This window comes from Panthera tigris, chromosome B1 (assembly GCF_018350195.1).
Source record: "Panthera tigris isolate Pti1 chromosome B1, P.tigris_Pti1_mat1.1, whole genome shotgun sequence".
NCBI lineage: Eukaryota > Metazoa > Chordata > Mammalia > Carnivora > Felidae > Panthera > Panthera tigris.
The window spans coordinates 99,549,214-99,573,306 of NC_056663.1; the positions used below are offsets into that span (position 1 = coordinate 99,549,214).

Sequence of the window (24,093 nt, forward strand, 5' to 3'; positions counted from 1 at the left end):
TTTTCAATTTTCTTGTGATGGCATTATGTGGCTTTGGTATCAAGGTAATACTGACCAACTAATGCAATTAGTTCCCTCTTCTTCTATTTTTGGGAGAGTTTGTAAAGAATTGGTTAGCTTATTTTATAATCGAACTACCTTCTAATAATTAACTTCTCTAACCAATTCAGAAGTTATTTGGTTGTATAGAATGAGGTAGCAAAATAAACTGATTTTTTTTTAAATTAACATTTTACCAAGATTTTGTTTACACTAACATGGAACCAACTGGACCAGTATTTATGGAATCATGTTCTTAAATCACTGAATTGGAAAGTTATTCTTTAATAATATTAAACTCATAGATTCATCAATTAAAAAATTGCTTAGTTATTCCTACTTTATTATTTGTCTAGATTATCTACATTTTGGAGTCATTCCATGAAGAATGAAGTCCATAGACTTCCTGGATGCCATAGTAATACTGCTTTAGAGGTAAAGTCTGTAATATTGTGATTCTCAATCTTCTTTAGCTCTGTAAGTAAGAGAATTCTATCTTGTATCCTACTGCATAACTGCTCAAGGAGTTTTTCAGTCTTGTACTCTTGCATCTTTATCTTTGTGGATAGCACATTTGACTTCTATTCTATTCTATTCTATTCTATTCTATGGGGCAAATAATGAACAATACATTTGTCAAAACCCATAGAACTATGCAACACAAAGAGTGAATTCTAATGTAAACTATGGATGTCAGTTAATAACAATGTATCAACATTGGCTCACAAATTGTAACAAATGTACTACATTAGTTGACCAGGATGTCAGTAATACTTTGTAATGGAGAAAGGGGGTATTTGGGACCTTTCTATTCTTTCTATTCAATTTTTCTCTCAACCTAAAGATTCTCTTTAAAGAATATATATTGACCTAAAATAAATGAATAGTATGTGAAGTCATTCTAAAGAGCTATATGAATGATAGTTGTTTTTAAAATTAGGTATAGGGATGCTTTGCAGATTATGGAGTTTCACGCTATGGGTCATTATTAGTGAATTCTTTCCTTTACTCTGTTTCGCCAAAGACACTCTGCAGATACACCAGTCCCTTGTGACCTATTTTTCTAAATTATCAGGTCTCTGCTCTATAATGTGTAAATGGTAACAACTGTGACAATGTCATGTCTATTCCCGTGTGACTTAGTTGGTTATTTCCTTTTACAGAGTCTGAGTGCTGATAAACCCTTGAAGATTCTACATCCAAGACAGCAACATCACTCCTCTCTGTAAATTGTTGCTTCCCAATAAATCATAACAAAGAAAAACAAACTTCATCTAATTCCCAGGACAAGCACAAACTGAAATAATATGAATATACATCAAAGTTAACAGAATTAAATAATCATAATCTAATGAACAGTGGAATGTTCTTCTGCTATCAAGATGGTATGAACATTTGATGACATGGAAAACACTTTCAGTATGTTCAATGGAAAGATAAAAATCGATAGACATAAATACAGATATGAAAGGAAATACATCCAAAATAACTATTCTGAGGGCGTCTGGCTGGCCCAGTCAGTTAGGTATCTGAGGCATCTGACTTTGGCTCAGGTCATGATCTTGTGGTTCATGGATTCAAGCCCTGTGTCAGGCTCTGTGCTGACAGCTCAGAGCCTGGAGCTTGCTTGGGATTCTGTGTCTCCCTCTCTCTCTGGCCCCCACGCCATTTGTGCACTCTCTCTCTCTCTCTCAAAAGTAAGTAAAACATTAAAAAAAGTTATTCTGTCCAGAATTGCCTTAAAGAATCAAGAAACATTTTAAATTTAAATATTCCTACACTTTGTCACCCTGGCATAAACTTCATTAAGTAGTCAATTAGAAAAAACAGCTCAACTGAAAATGTACACTCACAAGTCTGAGGTCCTATTTTTGTACATGGAAGTGGAAAACATGTAATTTTTTAAACTTTTTATTTTGATATAATTTTAGATGAGATACAAAGAATTCTTATATACCCTACACCTAGATCCCCCTAATATGGACGTCTTATGTAATGACGGCATGCTTATCAAAAGGAAGAAATTATTGGTAAAACACTATTTAAATAAACTACATATTTTATTTGGATTTCATTAGGTACCCCCCCCCCCGCCCCCGCCATGTCCTTTTTCTGGTCCAGGATACCATATTGCACTTAGTTGCAATTTTTTTTTTTTTAAATTTATTTCTTCTGTCTACTCCAGTCTTGACAGTACTATGTTTTCCTGGTTTCCATGACCTTGACACTTTTGAAGAACACTGTCCTGGCAGTGTTTCTAAATTTAGGTTTGTGTGGTATTTCCTTATAATTAGACTGAGGGTATTTACTTTTTTGTTTCTTTTGTTTTTGAGGTTTGTTGTTTGTTGCAAGACTTCTACAGAGGAGAAGTGCCCTGCTCACTACATGATATCAAGGAGTACATGGAGTCAACATGACTTACTACTGGCAATGGTTAAGGTGATGCATTCAGGTTTCTCTACTATCAAGTTATTATTTTTCCTTTTTTGCACTATATTCATTAGAAATTAGCAACTAAGTCCAGCCCATATTCAAAGGCAGGGGAATTAAATGCAGAATATATTTTAAAGCAATGTTTTAAAAACATCTATTTTCTTGGGGTGACTGTGTGGCTCAGTCAGTTGAGTGTCGGGCTCTTGATTTTGGTTCAGGTAATGATCCTGGGCCATGGATTGAGCTCCACACTGGGGTCTGTGCTGAGAGTGAAGCCTACTTAAGATTCTCTCTCTCTTTCTCTTTCTCTCTCTCTCTCTCTTTTCCTCCTTCCCTGCTCATTCTTTCTCTACAATAAAATTTAAAAAAATAAAATATTTATTTTCTCTATGGCTTCTTTTTTTAATTTTTTTAACGTTTATTCATTTTTTGATAGAGACAGAACGTGAGTGAGGGAAGGGCAGAGAGAGAGGGAGACACGGAATCTGAAGCAGGCTCCAGGCTCTGAGCTGTCAGCACAGAGCTCGATGCAGGGCTCGAAATCACGGACCATGAGATCATGACCTCGGCTGAAGTCGGCCACTTAACCAACTGAGCCACCCAGGCGCCCCTCTGTATGGCTTCTGAATGGTGTCTCTCTTGGTTGACAACGTGTAGCATCCTCATTGTATATGAGTTTTTGCCTCTGAAGGGTGAGGCCTAGCCATGAGGGGCTCACAATATATTTTACACATGCCCTAATAGTTAAAGTTTGGTGCCATTTCTACAGCCATTTTTGCATGGTGTGATAATAGAGATAACAGACAGAGAATGACTACCTTCTTTTTTTTTTTTTTAAGTTTATTTATTTATTTTGAAAGAAAGAGAGAAAGTGTGAGCAGGGAGGGACAGAGAGAGAGGGAAAGAGAGAATTCCAAGCTGAAATGACAGTGCAGAGTCTGAAGTGGGGTTCAAATTCATGAACCATTAGGTCATGACCTGAACCAAAATCAAGAGTCAGACACTTAACCAACTGAGCCACTCAAATACCCCTCCTTTTAACTTTTATAAATAAAAATACTGGTTCATTCTGGGGACTGTAATATTAATGCTTCTATTTCTTTTTAATCTTTTGGTATTCATGAAATTTTCTTCAATATAAACGAGGGGCTTTCATAACAGCAAAAAGTGATGCTATGTAAAAACAAATGAAACAATGGGTTTATGCAAGGAATATATACTAATGGACGTGTAGCCTGAAGGTAAACTAGAGAAGAAACATCAATCTTAAACATTTTTTCTATGACTAAACATATGGACTGGTTTTGGTGGTGCTGGTTGTCTGATACTCTTTTCTAAACTTTTTACATTCCATCCAGTTGTCCAGGTTTGCTCTCATTGCTGCCATTCATAGCAGGGTGAAGGATTAGTGGGTGCCAATTATAAAATAAAAAGATTTCCAAAGGAAATAAAACTTGTGAAGTGGATGGATCCTCAAATTATGCTGCTTTTTACTTAATAAATGTGTCTTGAGGTCAGTCTCTTTTCTTCATCTTGTTTTATGTCACAGAATTATTTCAGAGCATCACTGCCCACCACTTTGCAATAGTCTGGTGGCCTCTGTCATTACTTACTGCCCAGATAGGACAACTATACATTGTGCTCAGGTTGAACTGCCTATTATATGTCCTACGGTATGTTGAACGGTAGGTCCTCCAAGAGAAATGACTACATCCCAGAACCCATGAATGTAACATTATTTAGGAAAAAAGATTCTTTGCAAATGTAATTAAGGATCTTGAGATGACATAATCTTGGATTATCCAGGTAGTCCCTAAATCCAACGACAAAAATCTTTACAAGAGAAACACAGAAACATACAGAGAAGAGAAAAAGGCCATGCAAAGATGGAAGCAGAGACTGGAATTATGCAACCATGAGTAAACAATGCTTGGAGCTACCAGAAGCTAGAAGAAGCAAGGAAGGATTTTCTCTGAGACTTCAGAGGGAGTGTGCCCCTGCCAGCACCTTGATTTCAGACTTCTGGCCTGTAGAATTGTGAAAAAAATAAATTCCTACTTTTATTTATTTATTTATTTACTTATTTTTAAGTTTACTTATTTATTTTGAGAGAGAGAGAGAGTGTGTGTGACAGTTAGCAGGGGAGGGGCAGAGAGACGATGAGATAGAATCCCAAACAGGCTCTGTGCTATCAGCATAAAGCTTAATGCAGGTCTTGAACTCATAAACTGTGAGATCATGACCTATGCCAACACCAAGAGGCAGACCCTTAACTGACTTAGCCACGCAGGCGCCAAAAATTCTTGTTGTTAAGCCACACGTTCATGAAAATTTGTTATAACAGTCCTAGAAAATTAATATACTTTCGAATTATAAGCTCTTGTTAGATCCCTATGATCTAAGACTGCTTTTCAAACTTGGGAACTTACAAACTCTAGGAATATTTCTATAGGCCCCTGAAGTCTAAGGACCCTATTTTGAGAAATGTATCAAATTCATGTCATCATTTGATTTTGAATTCATTGGGTATTTCCTATGTACCAGACACTGTGGTAGTCTTAGACAGTATATCAGAAACAAGACTGGTATAATCTCTACTCTTCTCAAATTCATATATTCATGGGCAGAATGAGTAATATAATTCTAGATGGTCATAGAGACTATAAATAAAGCATAGGCTGATGGGATAGAATTTAAACAGAGTGCCAGACACTTCTAATTTCAAATGAGTGATCAAAATCTCTTTGAGGAGATGACTCTCAAACAAGAAATGGATAACATGAAGCAGCCACCCAAGCAAAGTGAGAGAATAGCATTCTAGATGGAGAGTGGTGTGAGATTACAAGAGAAACATATTTGGGGCTCTCCTGGGATTCTGGAGAGCCTTGTAGGCACCAAGGAAGAGTACAGACATTAGCCTGGTACAAGGGGCCATCATCAGTGGGTTTTAAATGGAGAGTTATATGAGGTGATGCCCTTATAAAAAATAAAATAACTCTGACTGCTCTGTGGAAAACTGATGTAAACTCCTCAATGAAAGCATAAAGAAGGAAGTAGGAAAATGAATTGGTTTCTCAGAGATGAGAAAAAGAGTGGAAGTATAAAGAACTGGAAAAATCTTGGAGGTACAACTAATAGAACCTTTTGATGGGCTGGATGTAAAAACTTGGAAACGGGAAAAAACAGGCCTCACAAATCTGGATGAGCAATGTAGAAAAAGGGTATGGAAGAATAGATTTGAGAGGAAGGAAATTAAGAGTTCTGTTTTAGACATATTAAGTTTGAAATACTATTAGACATTTAAGTAAAAATGACATGTTGACATTTGGACGAAAGTTCATTGAAGAAGTAAGGACTACTGGGAGTCATTAGCATAGGGATGATGGTTAAAGACATGTGGCTGGAGTAACTGAACTTCAGAGAAGACAGACAAGGATAAGGAAGGAGAAGGGAAGAGAGGAAAGTAAAGAAGAGAAGAGGAGAAGGTGAGCCCTAGGGAATACTCACATTTAAATTCTTGCAGACGAAGAGACTTATTGTAAGAGAAAGTCTGGAGAATACAATCTCCAAAGAGAAGAAAGTGTTTCATTATGGGGTGATTTTTCAACTCTACTGTTTGCTGCTGGAAGTCTGTATGAGGTGAAGAACAGAGTGTTAATTTGGTAATGTAAAGGTAATTGGTGATTTTCACAAAACAGTCATAGTAGAATTATGAGTATGGAAGTATGGAAGACCAATTAGAATATATTTACAATAGAAAGAGAAGTGATCAAATTGAGACAGGAACTAGGTATTATCATTGGAGATTTTTTTTTTCTAGAATGTAAACAGAGGGAGTACAATATGTAGAGGAGTATAAAGGGCCATGGGTGGGATTTTATAAGATAAGAGACAAAACATCATATTTGTGTACAGATGGAAATAAGTAAAATGAAAGGAAGAAATTGGTGAATGTAGAATCTGGGGGAAAAAGTTACTTGCAGTAGGGGAGTCCTTGGGGAGCAAGACAGGGTGATATTCCAGGCACACAGAAAGGATTTAGCCCATGAGAGAAGGAAAGGAAAGGAAAGGAAAGGAAAGGAAAGGAAAGGAAAGGAAAGGAAAGGAAAGGAAAGGAAAGGAAAGGAAAGGAAAAAGTCATAGGACAGAAACAGGTAGGCTGCTAGCAATTGTGTTAGCATTTTAAGTGGTGATTAAATGAGTCAAAATATCTTTTTGTTAATTTTAGGTAATTACATAAATGTAAAAAGTTATTTTTTTTCCTTTGGATGCTGGTGATTTCTCTCTCTCTCCCTTTTTTCCCCTCAGTTTACACACAGTGTAGTCTTGGCTTCAGGAGTAGAATCCAGTGATTGATCACATATAACACCCAGTGCTCATCCTAACAAATGCCCTCCTTAATACCCATCACCAATTTAACCTACTCCACCAACCTTCAGTTTGTTCTCTATATTTACAAGTCTCATGTTTTGCCTCCCTCTCTGTTTTTATTTTATTTTTCCTTCCCTTCCCCTCTGTTAATCTGTTAAATTTCTCAAATCCCACATATGAGTGAAATCATATGTCTTTCTCTGGACTGACTTATTTTGCTTAGCATAGTACCCTCCAGTTCTATGCACGTTGTTGCATGCAAATGGCAAGATATCATTCTTTTTCATTGCCAAATAGTATTCTATTGTATGTATTTACCATATCTTCTTAATCCATTCATCAGTAGATGGACATTTCAGCTTCTGCCATAATTTGGCTATTGTTGCCATAGCACCAGAATTCTTCACAGAGTTAGAACAAACAATCCTAAAATTTGTATGGAACCACAAAAGACCTCAAATAACCAAAGTAATGTTGAAAAAGAAAACCAAAGCTGGAGGCATCACAATCCTGGACTTTAACCTGTATTACAAAGCTGTAATTATCAAGACTGTATGGTATTGGCACAAAAACAAACACAGAACAATAGAATAGAATAGAGAACCCAGAAATGGACTCACAAATTTATGGCCAACTAATCTTTGACATAGCAGGAAAGAGTATCCAATTAATAAAACAAACAAACAAACAAACAAACAAACAAACAAACAGTCTCTTCAGCAAATGGTGCTGGGAGAACTGAAGAGCCACATGCAGAAGAATGAACCTGGACCACTTTTTTACACCATACACAAAAATAAATTCAAAGTGGATGAAAGACCTAAATGTGAGCCTGGAAACCCATCAAAATCCTACAGGAGCAAACAGGCAGCAGCAACTTTGACCTTGACCGTGGTCACAGCAACTTCTTACTTGACATGTCTCCAGAGATAAGGGAAATAAAAACAAAAATGAACTACTGGGACCTCATCAAGATAAAAAGCTTCTACAGAGCAAAACAAACAACAAAACTAAAAGGCAAACGATGGAATAGGAAAAGATCTTTGCAAATGACACATCAAATAAAGGGTTAGTGTCCAAAATCTATTAAGAACTTACCAAACTCAACCCCCCCCAAAAAAAAATAATCTGGTAAAGAAACGAGCAGAAGACATGAATAGACACTTTTCCAATGTAAAAAGTTAATTTTTAAAAACCTCTTTACAATCTGAACACCTGAGAATGTATCAGCAGACTTAGTTTGATATATACTAGCCTACAAAATGAAGCCCAAATTTTAATCTTAACTCCTTTGAACACATGAGGATAATTTGCTAAATATGTGTATACATCATCTTTTTTTTGGCTTTAGAAGGAATGTCTGCCTCATTAAAAAGCTTTTGTCAACACTGTAATATTCTTCAGCTAAAGTCTAAACTGTAAGAGGTTTTACTTGGAGTATACACCTCTTTAACCTTGTTTTGTTTTGTTTTGTTTTGTTTTGTTTTTTCATATAACTTTTGTTTAGGGTCTCAAATTCTGTGCCAGATTTTTGGTCAAGTTGTTTCCATTAAAAGATACTGATTTTAAAAACTAGTAACTTAAAACTGCCACACAGACCGCACACAAATGGTCCACTAAACATTCTCCTTCCCTTCTGATGACTTTAGGATGGCACTGTTACCATTAACCAGTCTTATACTATTCAACTTAAGTGGATAAATTGACACAAACAGTTCTGAGACCATTTTCCCACTACTGACTAAGACTGGGGTGGCAGGCATTGGGGACAATATTCATTTAGCCGTCTGAGCTTTCTGGGCAGACTTGGTGACCTTGCCAGCTCCAGCTGCCTTCTTATCTTCTGCTTTGATGACAGCCACGGCAACAGTCTGTCTCATGTCACAAAAAACAGCCCAGAGGAGGAGAGTCCAAAGGGACAATGGGAGTTAACAGTTTCATATTACAGATTTTTTTCTCCGTTTATACCAACTCTAGCAGGTTGTTAGTAATTCGGCCTATTGTTTCATCATTCATAATTCTGAACTATCCTATATTGGTCTAAACAAGATTTAGTCTTCCCACACCTGGCTGAATGAACCTTTTGTCTACATGGAATGCTATATTAGGGTCACCGTTCTCTTCTCATTCTCAGCACAGTGACTCAGTTCATCAAATGCCAAAAGGTTGCTGGGAAATTGAAGACATATAAATATATACTATCATAGAAATCATATTTTCTACTTTCTACACATAATATGATAATAATGTAATTCAGAAGAAAGAGCATATTTTTAGCTTACAAAGGGTCTGAACCAAAGTTCATTGAAGAGGTGAAATCCTATCTGAGCAGAACGATAAAGGACGTTAGCCATCCTTGGTAAAGAGTGAGGTAAAGAACCAGCCAAAGAGAGAAACTTGCATGATTAAAAGAATATATACCATCCCTGAGTTTGACAGCAGCATAGGGTTAATGAAAGCAGGGGAAGAGTATAAAATTAATTTGTAAATGTAAATTCTGACCTGGTTAGGAGATGACCTGGCTTTGAAAGATAGGTCAAAACTTGACCATATAAATCTGAAATTAATAGATAACCACTTACATTTTAAAGACAGGAGGTGCGAGGTGTAACATGATAAGACCTGTGCTTTTGAAAGATGGATGAGGGAGCTGCGTGTCTGGAGACAAAGCTGAAAGGCTGCGAGTAGTAATTGCTGTCAACCTTGCTCTGGAAGCGCAGGTTAAACTAGACATGTGTCCATGGCCAATGTCTCTTCTGTTTCCATCAGGCTTCTTCTAAAATTAAACAATTTAAACAAATTTAAAAAGTCACAAATAAAACAAGTTCAGAAATTTTATTGACTCCTTAAAATTCCACAAATAGGGAGAGCGATGACCTTACTTTTTGCAGAGACTTTCCCCAAACCTTGCCAAAGTGGAAAGCTTCAAAATATTCTAATCACTTGATAAAAGCACAAAATTTGCTACTCAGAAAAGGGTCAGTATTTTACAGCTAGGATAGATTCTAATAACATCAGCTAAATAGCTTCCAGTGGCCAAAACATTGTTTTGAATGCTTTTAACCTATCTGACTTATTTTAATAGAAAAGATGACCATTTTATTTCTTTACTTATTAATTCATTAGGATACTCATCCATTTAAGTTTTTATTGTGTTGCTTGTCTTTTCTTCTGAATGACCTTAGTTATATATCCATGTCTATATTTATCTGCCTAAAATGAACATGGCAACATAGGACAGCATAAGGCTTACTTAAGGGACATTATAAAGATGGGGACAGACTTATCAGAATGTAGAATGTTACATGGTACACAACTCTACCTAACTTTCCCTATTCAAGAGATTCTTCATTCTCGTAAGAATCTAAATATGAAGATTTAAAGTAAATACGGGCATTTTTCTTACTTTTTTTTTAAGAGAGGGTATTGTTTGATTTCACACATGTAATTAAAAATTGATTAGAGGGGGCATGTGGGTGGCTCAGTAGGTTAAGTATCCGACTTCGGCTCAGGTCATGACCTTGCCGTTCCCAAGTTCAAGCCTCACGTCAGGCTTTGTGCTTTCAGCTCAGAGCCTGAAGCCCATTTCAGTGTCTCCCTCTCTCTCTGCCCCTCCCCCACTCACCCTCTGTCTCTTTCTCTCTCTCAAAAATAAATAAAAATTTTAAAAAAATGTTAAAAAGCTGACTAGAGGAAATAAAATGGGACTTATGCTGTATTATATATGATTTAAAATGATTATATCAACATTTTCAATGCATCATGATTACAAATAAATATTTAAAAATAATAAAGTATAATGTAAAGTTAAGTTTAATTTAAAATGTTTACTAAATTTGGTTCATCTTTAATCATAAGTGATAATCCCAGTATAATCCAAGGTACTCATTGTTTATTGTTTTCTACACTTAGAAGGAATGAAAGAAAATTTTCTACATTCATAGTAACTAGCTCAGTTTTTTAGGAAACCAGGAGAGAAAATAAATGTAATTTAGCTATTAGGATTTCAGAAAAAAATAGACATTAAGGCAAAATACATTTTTAGGGTCACTACATAAAAGATCAGTGTGTAAATGCACCCAAAGATATGACAATTATGATTGCATTTGTCTCTAATAAGCTAGCCTTGAATTATATAAATCAAAAAATGTATAGAATTTCTGACAAGTTTAGGTAAATCTAATATAGAGGGAGAGTTCAATATCTTTCTATTAATCAGTGAAGAGGCAAATAGAAACTCCCTCCAAAATTAAAGGTATTATTTGAATAGTAAAAATGATACGTTTATTCTAATGGAGATACACAGGTTTCTGTGCTCTCAAATTAGAGTAACCACATTTTTTTGAGTGCATAGAGGCACATTTACAAAATTTATCATTTCACTCAGCTACAGATAAGGTAACAATAAATATCAAAGTGTAGATATCATATAGATCATGTTCTTTCAGGATAATACACTTCAGTTAAAAATGTAAAAGAAACAACAGTAACACAAGATGAATAAATATTTTCATATATTTGAAAATTTAAAAAAACTCATCTAAACACTTTATAGCGAAAGAAGTTGACATAATGCAAATTTAAAATAACTTAGAACTAACTAAAAAATAATCATACTGTACATCAAAATGCAGAAACAATGTTTAGAAAGAAATACATAGCCTTAAATCTTAAACTAGAAAAGAAAAACAGTTGGAAAAGAATGAACTTACTTATAAAAGGAACGCCAAATAAATCCCAAATTAGAAAGAACGATGGGAGCAAATCAGAGAACTAGAAACACTTGCACACATTTACCATGTGTTTCAAGGCAAGACTGTTCACAGCACTGTCTATAATAACAACAGCTGCGAAGAGCACAAATGCTAATCAGAAGAAGAATATACACATATAGAAGTGCCTGGGTGGCTCAGTCAGTTAAGCATCTGAATGCTGATTTCAGCTCAGGTCACAATATCATGGTTCATAAGATCAAGGCCCATGTAGGGCTCTGTGCTGACAGTGCAGAGCCTGCTTGGGATTCTCTCTCCCTCTCTCTCTCTGCCCCTTCCCTGCTTGCTCGCTCTCTCTCTCTCTCTCAAGATAAATAGATAAACTTAAAAAAAAACAAACAAAGAGAATACACACGTTATAGTCATATTGGAATATTAAACAACAGTAAAAATGAATGAAAAAAATCTACATGCAAGAAACTGTATATCTCCTGGTAGTTAACCTGTCACATAGGATGAGCTGGAGTAACCAAAAGAAAAGAAAAAAAGAAGTCCCGGAAGACGATTTGTAGTGTACTCTACGGTAAAACTCTAAAACAAGCATTGTACTTTTAAATTAAACTTTCTATTTTGAGATAATTGTAGATTCACATACAATTGCAAGAAACAATACAGAGAAATCTTGTGCACCCTTTATGCAGTTACTCCCAACAGTAATATCTTGCAAAACTATAGCATATTACCACAACCAGGATTTTAACATTGACTCAAACCACCAAACTTATTCAGATTTCCCAAGTTTACTTTGTATTTATTTTTGTGGGCATATTTAGTTCTATGCAACTCTATCATATGTGTAGGTCTGTGAATCGATTGCTCAGTTATATAGAGTAATTTTATCTTTTTTTAAATTGTTTTTTAATGTTTATTTAATTTTGAGACAGAGAGAGAGAGAGAGAGAGCGAGCAGGAGCGGGGGAGGGGCAGAGAGAGACGGAGACACAGAATCCAAAGCAGGCTCCAGGCTGCAAGCTGTCAGCACAGAGCCCAATGCGGGGCTCGAACTCATGAACTGCGAGATCATGACCTGAGTGGAAGTCGGCCGCTTAACCAACTGAGCCACCCAGGGGCCCCTAGAGTCATTCTATCCTAAGGATCCCTCAGGGTGCCCTTGTATAACCACGCTTCCCCAACATTATCCCTAACCTCTGGTAACTACTGACCTGTTCCACATTTCCATAGTTTTGTTATTTCAAGAATCTTATATAAATGAGATTTTACAGTATGTAACATTTGGGGACTGGCTTTTTTTCTCTCATTACAACTCTGCTGGTGCACTCATGCCACCACCTGGATCAGTCATTTTTCCATTTTATTGCTGAGTAGTATTGCGTGGTATGGATGTACCACAGCTTGTTCCACTGTCCACCCACTGAAAGCCATCTGGGTGGTTTTTAGTTTTCAGCTATTATGAATAAAGCGGCCATTCTTCATGTACAGGGGTTTGTTTGTTTGTTTGTTTGAATGAATGTAAGTTTCCATTTCTCTGGGATAAATGCCAAAGTGTTCAATAACTGTGTTACATGTAATTACATGTTTAATATTATGAGAAGATGTCGAACCATTTTCCAAAGCCAGTGTACAATTCCACACTTGCACCACCAGTGTACGAGTGATCAGTTTCTCTGCATCCTTGTCAGTATTTGTTATTGTCACTATTTCTTGTTTTAGCCATTCTGAGAGATGTGTAAAGAGATCTTACTGTGGTTTTAATTTGCATTTTCCTAATGGCTAATGATGTTGAAAACCTCTTCATATGCCAGATATTCTGTCCTATTTTGTTCTAAAAGTTTCATGATTGTATATTTTACACTTAATTTCTTTTACCCATTTTGAGGTCATTTTGTATAAGGTGTGAGGTTTAAGTCGTAGTTTATTTTTGTTTGCTTATGGATGTACAAGTGCTTCTGCATCATTTGTTGAAAAAAGCCCAGGGATAATGTCAAAGATTGGGTTCTCTGGAAAACAGAATCTGAGAAGATTTCTGTGTAGAAAGTGAAGGAAGAGGAGAGATTGGACTGAGTAAAATACACTCTTATAAAAATGCCTAAGCAGGCCTCACACTTGGACCAATGATGACAGTGTGTCATATATGAAAAATCAATACAAAAAGTCAAATATAACTTAGATAACTAACTTGTGATCGTTCCTATGGACAAATGTTAGCTTCAGAAGCTGAAATATCCCATTGCCAGATGAATTGCTCCTCCAATACACCTGGTCTGGGAGTCTGTTTCCTATGCCTCATGTTTCCTCTCACCTTAATATCAAATGAAAGGGTTTTCACCCATTCCAAAGATCTATTCACATCTTTGCAATTTATTAACTTGCCATTCTTATCCTCTGAGAAACAATGAAGAAACATACAATATAATCAGATATGTGGCTCTCAGAAATTAATCAAACAAAGCAATGTATGATTTCAAAGCTTTAAACTTTAGTATTATTTTCTTGCTTTTTAAAAAGAGAAATCATGGGGCGCCTGGGTGGCTCAGTTGGTTAAGGGTCCAACTTCAGCTCAGGTCATTATCTCAAGGTCCGTAAGTTCAAGCCCAGCGTCGGGCTCTGTGCTGACAGCTTGGAGCCTGGAGTCTGCTTGGGATTCTGTGTCTCCCTGTATCTCTGCTCCTCCCCAGCTTGCTCTCTCTCTCTCTCTCTCTCTCTCTCTCTCTCTTAAATTTAAATAAAAACATTTAGAAAAAATTAAAAAGAGGAATCATTATAACATTCTTGTTTCTTAAACATGAATTCAGGAAAAATGTACGTGAGGCAATCATTGAAAATTTAAGTAACTGAGCCTCCCGCAGGCAATTTCCATTCCCAGTCTGATTCAGTGATTTCCATTTCCAGTCAACTTCACTAGAGCGGAAGCCTGTGAACTGTCATGTATTTGCTAACAGCAGTTCTCTCTTGGAAAAAAAATCATTTGTTCTCTCTGAAGTGTGACTCTTTAGGCAGAGGATGCTGTGAGTGTTTACTTTGTGGTGTTTGAAGTTTCTTCTTAGCTTGAATTTCCCTTTACTCAAACACAAGTATGTAGGACATCGGGTGAAGGGCAGGGAATGGTGAAGGAATAAAGGTCAGGTTTCTGTGCAGGCACAATTTTGATACAGAACTCATATTCACTCGTTTCCAATTCTATACCTAGACTTGTCCAGAAACCCATGTACTCTGTGCTCGAATTTCTGACTTTTCATTCTTTAAAGTCCTTTTATGATTTGCAGACATGCTGAGAGTGATTTGAATGTAAAAGAGGGTTCAGGGTTATTGTTTCTGCAGTTGCTTTGTTAGTCTGTAAAGCGTGTCCCCCTGAACTTTGATTGTAGCACCAGTCAGGTTCTCCCCAAGCACACGCATGATGCTGTCTGCCATTCCACTACATGACATAGGATGGTAACAGCCAGAATTGTTCACAGCCTCCATCTTTGAAGTTGCCCCAGTGCAAAAAAATATTGCAGTTGAGAGATTTACATGAATATTACATTTATAATAATGCAGGTTTGATTATTTCCCTTTAGAGGAAATACTTATTTCTAAATGCTGCTACGTATTTTTTTTATATACAAAATGGCTGGTCACAATTTTCTCCTCTGGTTTAGAGCTTAGAAGAGAAAATGAGATTTTTGAATAGGGAATCTGGCATTTCTCATTAAATTCTCATTACACTAAGTAATAGGTGTGATTATTGCCATTGTACAAATGAAGATAGGCTGTGAGATGCTAGGTTATTTGAGGGATAAAAGAGACTGAAACGGTTGCTAGTTTGGAACTAATTTTCTGTCCCATTACACCTAAATTTTGCCAATTTTTTCTGAGTGACTCAGATTTTAACAGGTGTTCAAACAAACAAACATAACCATCACAGTTTGGTTGCATGATAAAATGTTTAGAAAATCTAGAGTATTCTATGTTGCTCAAATTTATTTATGGCAATACTCAAAATTTTTAATTGTATCATACAATATGATATAAACCACCCACCCCCAAAAGATGTAGGATTTCCTTCTGTAACTTAAAACATTTCAAGGAAATGTCATTCAAAGGTACAAAATTTTAGAAGGGTGTTGCCTCTAAAGTATATATGCCTCTCAATGAAGTGGTCTTTGAAAAAAAACTCTAGCTCATTTTCAAAAGCAGGGAGTCCCAAAATTGCTTTTTCCACAAGGTATAAAGAAACATTTACTTTGGAGTGACTGCAAATATGTGCTGAGGGTTGCATGTATTTTGTTCTCAATATTTTCTTAAAACCACAGGAAGGGATTAGGTTTTACATATTCCTCATATCCTCACATCTTTGAAGGAAGACAAAGGTATCAGGGTATGCTATGATTTATTTTCAAGGGAATTTCTATTTGCATTTTATAAGTATTTTTGTTTTGGTATATAGGATTCTCTAGAGTATATATGCCAAGAAGACTAGAAAAGACTTCAGAATATGGCAAGGTCTTTGATAAAAGAAAGACAAATTATCCCCCATAGTGCTTTCCATACTACTGGCCAAAATACATATTAATTGGACTTTGCCAATAATACCTTGTTTCTTTTCACCCTCCACACTTTCCACCCTCTACCACATACCTACACACAAACACCCAACATGCACATACTCACAGACAATCCTAATATGCAAAACAGAAGTAAAATGTGGATTATGACAGTATGGATAGAATGCTTTGAGATCTCTAGTCTTGAGCATTTTAAAGGAAGCTGCTACACATTTTTAAAAATCATTTTTATATACTTCATTCTATTTGATTAAATAATATTTATCAAATTTCTACTATGTTTCAGGATTTATAGCACAAATAAGGAGGCCAAGCATGGAGAAGGTAGATAATATCCCAGTAGATATGGGGCTTAGAGTCAAGTGTGGACACTGACCTGGAAAGTGAAGTGTGAAGTACATTAAGAAGGAAGAAGTTCTGCTTCAGATTCTGTGTCTCCCTGTCTCTCTGCCCCTCCCCTGCTCATGCTCTGTCTCTGTGAAAAAGAAATAAACGTTAAAAAATTAAAAAAAAAAAAAAAGAAGGAAGAGGTTCGGCGTACAAAATCATTAGATTAAATCATGAGGAATTAAACTTGTCTAGTGACGAGAGGCTTCCTTAAAGAACTGAGTCTTACATGAGAGGATAAATAAGAATAGGGTAAGGATGAAGGAGTGATAGGATCCCATAAAAATATATCCCCCTGCAAAAACAAAACAAAACAAAACAAAAAAACCCAATGAATTCTGTAAATAATGCTTGAAATCTGAAATAAAGTTAGAAGATATATAGCATAAAGATCAAAGATAAAATGACAGGAGATAAGTTTGGAGGTATAAGAAATATAGTGTGGATAGTTGTGTAGGGATTTTGGATATTTTAAGACAAAATGAAGCTACCTCATGATTTTAAGAATGGCAATGACAAGGTTAGATTTGTATTTTCACAAAGATTCCTCTGGTTTCTGGGCCAAGAATGAACGAATCAGAGAGGACAAGTATAGACACGGAGTGATCAAAACCCTTCACAGAGGTAGGCAAGCCTTTGAACTTCATTAATGATGGTGTAAGAAGGAATATTATTAATATCCCAAACATATTTCTGAGATATGAAGAACAACTTGATGAATGATTAGATATGGACTATGAGGAAAAATGAAAAATCAAGGATTACTTCCAGATATCAAGTTTGACTAGCTTGGAGGTGGTGGTCCCTTTTGCAGTGAAAAGGAACACTGGAACAGAAATATGCCTCTTTGAGATGATGAGTTTGTTTGGTTAATATGTTGACCTAAACATTAACCTATGTTTAACCAGAGCTTATTGAACTAATGAGAAAGTGTAGTGGTGACTGGGGCTCCCTCACCTCTTCCCAGTGGCACTATTCCCCAGCCCCTCATTTTACAGAGAGTGTTCAATTTAGGACTGTTGTGGCCATTTCGATCATCTTTGAAGCACTGTTCATTCTGAATTGGATTCTAATATTGAGTGTGATACACAAGCACACAACTGCTTGTCATTCATGAGTGCTGACATTCCCCCCAAAAGTATCAGGTAAAACCTGGTGTGTCTAAGCAAATATTTAAGAAAACTCATCACTCCTTGGGGTGCCTGGGTGGCTAAGTTGGTTAAGCTTACGACTTCAGCTCAGGTCATGATCTCACAGTTCGTGGGTTTGAGCCCCACGTTGGGCTCTGTGCTGACAGCTCAAAGCCTGGAGCCTGCTTCGGATTCTGTGTCTCCCTCTCTCTCTGCCCCTTCCTGTTCATGGCTCATTCTCTCTCTCTCTCTCTCTCTCTCTCTCTCTCTCTCTCTCTCTCTCTCTCCCTCTCTCTCTCTCTCTCAAAAATAAATAAATGTTAAAAAGAATTTAAAACAAGAAAACTCATCACTCCATTTGTCTCAACACAATATTACTTGATATACTGGTAAACTTGATATCCTAAGTCTAAAACAATCAAACTGAGAATTTTTTTTTCTGTTTTGCATTTTAATTTTCTTCTTTTCTTAAAAATTGAATTTAGTATTATTTTCTTTCTGAAAACACCAGATAACTTAGCAGCCATAGGTACAGATTTAATTTCAACTGAAGTTCCAAGGTCACCAATCATGATAGTGATAAATATCCATATACTGTTTCAAATAACTTGGGGTCCCTTGTTTTCATTTATAAATTCAAATTGAATTTGAATATAAGCAGATTTGCTAAATTTGTCTATTTGGACTCTAATCTCATAATATGCCTCAAGATTAGATTTTAGTTCTTAGTAGTTTCACCAACTTTTCCCTTTGGAAGTTAGGAAAGCAGTTACCTCTAAGACAAGACTGGAATTAGTGTGTAATTCTTGGAATAAGAAATGGCAATCACATCTCTGTAGGAGATCTAGTTCCTTATGTCAACTTCAGAGCTTTCTGCCTTATATCTAAAGCTTCTGTGGTTAACGAACAGTAGTTCTTTATACAAGGTCAACGAAACTCTGATTTGAAAGTTGCAGAGACTCATAGTGAAAAACTTAAAAGGAGAGTAAACAAAATGAATGGAAAGAATTTTTAGAGATTGATTAGCTCTTATTTTTGGTCTTTTCTCTCCAAAGTTTAAGATATATTTACTTTATCAAATAAAAGATAGCAGTAGAAACACTAAGGGAAATCTAACATTAGAGGAAAGGCTTTGGAATAAAAGAAGACAAAAAGAAAAAAAAGCTTTTAAATAAATTCTATGGTTTTACTACCATACTATTATATTCCAGTCCATGAAGTATATGTCATGTTTGAAAAAAGTGTCAACCATTGGAGCATTTAATACACAATGTAAACTTGGCTTCACTCTGTCCTGGAACAGACTGCACTCGTATGGAGCCAAATTTCAGATCCAAGTACAACTGGAAAATTAGGACTTTAGTCTTGCAGCAAAGGCACACCATGAAGTCAGTTTAATTGCCTGCCATAGTTGCTGTTTCTGTAACCATGTCAACAAAACATAAACGATAGGAAATATAACTCTTTAGGGTGTTTAGCCCATCAAGCTACCAAAATTGTATGGAAAATTGTATGGAAAGGAAGTACTCTAGCAAAGGAACCCAGGGTGGAAGAAGAATCTCAGAGAAAGCAGCTATTTTCTGGCAGAGACTAACTGTTTGCTTAGATTTCTCATTCAGAAGGACCTTTGGAGTTCTACCATCCACTGACTTCATCTGTATGGAGTATTTAACCTTGGATGGTAGAGTGCCTTCTAAATTTCTTGCCCATTGCAAAGTAAGTTTCTTAAAAAAATCATCCCCTTGTATATGTGTTGTGTAAATTCTCAAGGATAGACACTACTTGTTTACCAAACAGACCAATCAACATTAGTGGGATTTTGCAGAATAAAAGTAGAAACTTGAAAATTTATAATTGGGGCAATTTTCATTCATTGTTTTAGCTATTTTTTTTTTTTTTAAGTATCAAAAGTTGGTACGCAAAGTTGTTTTCTAATGTATCAAAGTCTTATATTAAAGAGTGCGGTCACTAACCATATGTCGTCTCATCACTCAGACAACTTCTCCAGAGGCAAGAATTTTGTTTCTTGGTAATTATTTCCACATTTCTAACTAAAATATGCTTACATTGTTTTTAATGATTAGCAATTTAGCATTTTTATCTATGGACTTCTGTGAAGCGAGATGGAGACAGATCTCTTTCTTCAACCTGTCTCTTCCCACCCTCTCAACATAAGTATGTAACTACTGATTTATTGAATTAAACAGTGTTTGCATCATCATAACTATATGCTACTGTTCACTATAGCACCAAGAACTGTACTTTTAATTGTACAAACTTGTTTTCCTTAAGTCAACAGTTCCTTCTTTTTCTCTTGTCTTTCTCTCCCTTTCTTCTCCCTTCTGCCATCCTTTCTCTTTTTTCTAATGTATCTGTATGGAATCACCACCAAATCACCAACAATAATCATCAACAAATCACTTCTCAAATTATCTATACTAAGTCTCTTATTTTCCTGGAGCTTGTTCTTCGTCCCTAAGCTAAAAACTACCCTGGATATTTTAGAAATCTACCTGATTGCTGGTCACCCTAAAGCTTCTTTCTCTTCACCATTCTCCTGGGTTATCTTTCTCTATCTTAGTTTACATTACTACTTCTTTTAATCACTCATTAAAAAGGAGTGCATGGGGACAATATTTTGGGGTCCTTACATATCTGAAATATGTCTCTGTGTATTGTATACACTTCAGTCAAAATATCTAGCTATTTTTTTTTTCGGAATTGTTAAGGCACTTTTTTGATATGTGTCATTTACCTACTTTAAAAAATAATTTTATCAAATATGTATGCATCTGTAAATAATATATTGTTAAGTTTTGTCATTTTTGAATTTTAAAAAGAAGAATATTAGGAATTATTTTGCAGCTAACTCTTTTCTCTCAGTCCTATTTTTGAGATTCATACATATTGGTCCATATAACTTAGAGTTTTACATTTTTTTTATTGAGGTATGATAATTCTAGTATATGGGTATTCCAAAATGTATTTATCCCTACTAGTATTCAAAGGTTAAATGGATTGGTTTTTGTCATCATAAACCATGCTACTATGTCTATAATGTTACAATAATGCTGTAAAGATCTATTGTTAGTGTTTCAAGAATATGTAAAGGAATGGAATCCTGGGACCATATGATAAGTACATATTCAACTTTACTAGGTAATGTGATACTATTTCCAAAGTGGTGGTAAAATGTAGATCCCCATGGGTAGTTCATGTTAATCCATGTCCTTGCTGATACTTGGTTTTGTCCAACTTTAAAATTTGTCCCAATCAGTTCTACGTGAAGTGATACCTTATTTTGGTTTTACTTTGTAGTTACCCAATATCTAATGTAGTTTGGCATCTCTTCATGTTCCTACACATTTTGCATATCCTGTTCTGAGGAAGACATTGATGTCTTCTGTGAATTTCATTATTAATTTTTCTATTTCTTATTTATAGTGAGTTCTTTATTTTGAACATAAAACATTTTGTCAACTGAATGTATTGCAAATTTATTCTCCCAGGTGTAACTTGTCTTTTCACTCTCTTTATGCTGTTGTTTGAAAAAAAAAAAAAAAAATATATATATATATATATATATATATATATTTAATGTATCTTAATTATACTGCATGCAGTTAATAATTTAAATGTTTCTTTATTGTTCACATTTATAATTTCTTTCCAAGAAATCCTTTCTTATCCAAAGGTTAAGAGTAGGATAAGTTATTTTCCAAAGGGCTTAATTTTTTTCTGTTACAATTATATTTGTGATCCATTTAGAACTGACTTTATTAATAATATGACATCATTTGAGTTACCTTAATAGAAAGAATAATATGTGTGCTTTCTATTTCTTTTTCCTTTTTTTAATTTTAATTTTCAAAATTTTTAAAATGTTTATTCTTGAGAGAGAGACAGAGAGAGAGACAGAGACAGAGAGAGGCACGAGCAGGGGTCAGGTGGGGGGGCGGCAGAGTGAGAGGGAGACACGGTACCCAAAGCAGGATCCAGGCTCTGAGCTGTCAGCACAGCCCGACACAGGGCTCAAACCCACAAACCATGAGATCATGATCTGAACTACGAGATCATGACCTGAGCTGAAGTCAGATATTAACCTGCTGAGCCACCCAGGCGTCCCCTATTTCTTTTGCAACCAACATAGTCTGTTACATGCATTTTTATTATTGTAGCATTGTTGAACATTCATTTTCTTTACTGTATAGCATTTTATTGTGTGAATAAACCAAAATTTATTTATCCATTCTACTCTTGGTGGGTACTTTGGTAGTTTTTTGCTATTAGGTACAGATCCTAATAGAGGGATCCTAACACATGTCTGTTTCTGAGTATTTCATCCCTCAGGGTATATACAGTAGAGTAGAATTGTTGGATTATCGGGAAATATACATCTTATACATGTAACAGCCAATTTTCCCATAGAGATTATACAAAATCACCTTCTTACTAACAATAGAGTTTTGGTTCTTTACATGCTCACAAATACTTGGTATTTTCAGATCTTGTTATTCTAGCAATTTTGATAGGTAGTATTATCTCAGTGTGATTTAAATTTGCATGTCTTGGTAAATAATGATGAACATCTTTTCATGTTTACCAACATTTGGGCGTCCTTTTGTGAAATGTCTTTGGCCCATATTTCTATTTTAGAGTCTATCTTTTTGACATTCTTTTAAGAGTTTATTCAGTATTCTAAATCCAAATTCTTTGTTAGATACATGTATTGCAGGGGCGCCTGGGTGGCGCAGTCGGTTAAGCGTCCGACTTCAGCCAGGTCACGATCTCGCGGTCCGTGAGTTCGAGCCCCGCGTCAGGCTCTGGGCTGATGGCTCAGAGCCTGGAGCCTGTTTCCGATTCTGTGTCTCCCTCTCTCTCTGACCCTCCCCCGTTCATGCTCTGTCTCTCTCTGTCCCAAAAAAAAAAAAAACAAAAAAAAAAAAAAAAAAAAAAACTAGATACATGTATTGCATTTTACCCTCTGTTGTGGCCTTCCTTTTCACTTTCTTACAGGTGTCTTTTGGTTAATAGAATTTCTAAAATTAATAAAATTCAATCTACAATTTCTTTTTGATAAGCACATATTATCTTCTTTTTAAGAAATCTTTACCATTCCCATATGATGATTTACCTATTATTTAAAAAAAAAAAAGTCTTCAAATCAACTAGGGTTGATTTTTTTTTCATAAATGATGTGAGGTAGAGATGTAAATACCTTTATTATATGAATAGTTAACTGAGCACCACTTATTAAAAAGATCAAGCTATCATTTTTCTCATAGTATTTCAGTGTTGTTTTTGTATATTCTATTTCTTAACTGTTCTACTCCATTGCTAAGCTTTTCTACCTTGGCCGAATACCATACCATCATCACCTCTGGTATTGGTAAATCTTCCACATTTTTTCTTCAAAAATGGCTTTGTTATTCTTTGTTCTTTGTGCTTCTGTATAAATTTTAGAACTATTTTCTCAATGTCTGCCACAGAAAAAGCTGAAATTGTCACTAGAATTTAGAAAAATATATACATTGATTTGATGGAGAATTGCCATATTTTCTTCCAATCAATGAATATGATATATCTTTCCATTTATATACATTTAAAACATGCCCTTTAATAATGTTTCATAGATTTGAGTGTAGCAGTCTTGTGCATCTAGAGATATATTTATTCCCAGGTTATTTGATATTTTTATTCTATGTAAATTATGTTTTTTTTATTTTTGTTTCCTTTTTTATTTTTGATGGTACATAAAAAACAATTAGATATTATATTTTGACTTGTACATAAGACAAAAAGTTAAATTTTCTTATTAATTCTATTAGTTAATTCTACTAGCCTCCCCTAGGTTTTCTAGGTTCATAATAAGATTGCCTTCAGATAATGACAATTTCTTTCTTTCTAATCTATATGGTTCATTTCTTATACTTGTCTTACGGTTATAGCCAGCATCTCCAAAATAATGATGAATGGAAATCGTGATAGTAGTCAATTGTGAATTGTCTTTTTATTTTTCCAAACTCAGGGTGAACATTTTCAATATTTCTCATTGAGTAGAATGCTTGCTATAAGTTTTTGGTAGATATTAAGGAAGTTCCTTTCTAATCGACAGAGACTTATCTGTCATTCCTTTCTCTTAAGATTCTTCACAAGTTTTAGAATTGAGCTAAACTAGTCCCTTAAAATAGTTAGGGAGGGTTGTCTCTTTTTCTTATATAGAGGAGATTTTTCAAAATTTGTCTATATTCACCCATAAAATTGTGGAAGATTTCACAGGCAAAAACCATACAAAACCATGGGTTTTTCATTGTGGGAAGGTATAAAAATGGTTTGAATTACTTTAGCAGAAAGAATAATATTCATATTTTCTATTTATCTTTCAACCAACATTGGTAAATTGTATTTTTTGAAAAAAAGAAAGTGTCAATTTTATCTAAATTAAATTTAATCACAT

The 24,093-nt window shown here is 35.2% G+C and overlaps 1 long non-coding RNA gene across 1 annotated transcript in view; it reads right to left on the reverse strand.

Annotated features, from left to right (window-relative positions):
• LOC122237686 overlaps positions 1-16,579 on the reverse strand; it is a 92,810-nt gene extending 76,231 nt beyond the window's left edge. The window contains exons 1-2 of the long non-coding RNA XR_006216288.1: positions 16,496-16,579; positions 9,426-9,619 (exon numbers count right to left, since the gene is read on the reverse strand). This is a non-coding gene — a long non-coding RNA (uncharacterized LOC122237686). The remainder of the gene's footprint in view (positions 1-9,425; positions 9,620-16,495) is intronic.
• Positions 16,580-24,093: the final 7,514 nt, after the last annotated feature.